The following is a 639-nucleotide window of genomic DNA, read 5'->3' as shown; positions in this document are numbered from 1 at the left end:
CGTACAACCATAAGACTTCCAATTTCTTTTCTAATTCCTATTTCAGTTCTATTTCTTATCTTTTTATCTCCGCTGCCTAAATTCCTTTCGTAAAGATATCCCCCCCCCCCAATAAAGATACTAGCATCCCGCTATCTGGTAACACTGTTACCGTACCCAACAGCCTCTGATGTTACCAAGTGATTATCTCGAGTACCCACCGCCCCCTACCCACCTCTACCCATCCCTACCCATCCCTACCCACCCTTACCCATCCCTACCCATCCCTACCCACCCTTACCCACCTCTACCCATCCCTGCCCTCCCCTACGCATCCCTACCCACCTCTACCCATCCCTGCTCTTCCCTACGCATCCCTACCCACCCCTACCCATCCCTGCCCTCCCCTATGCATCCCTACCCATCCCTACCCACCCCTGCCCTCCCCTAAGTATCCCTACCCCCCCTACCCACCCTTACCCACCCCTACACCCCCCTACCCACCCCTTCCCTTATCTTGTGACTTAGCACTTATGGTAATTCTGTCATAAGGCTGATTTTCCTTCAAGTTTCCAAGTCACTGTAGATAAAAATTTTGATTAAAGGGGAAAAGACATTTTTTTTTCGCGATAAACAGATAAGTAATGAAACTTTTTTTAT

This window comes from Penaeus monodon, chromosome 32 (genome assembly GCF_015228065.2).
Source record: "Penaeus monodon isolate SGIC_2016 chromosome 32, NSTDA_Pmon_1, whole genome shotgun sequence".
In the NCBI taxonomy this organism is placed as follows: domain Eukaryota; kingdom Metazoa; phylum Arthropoda; class Malacostraca; order Decapoda; family Penaeidae; genus Penaeus; species Penaeus monodon.
The sequence above is the reverse complement of the archived record's forward strand: the minus strand, read 5'-3'. Positions refer to the sequence as shown.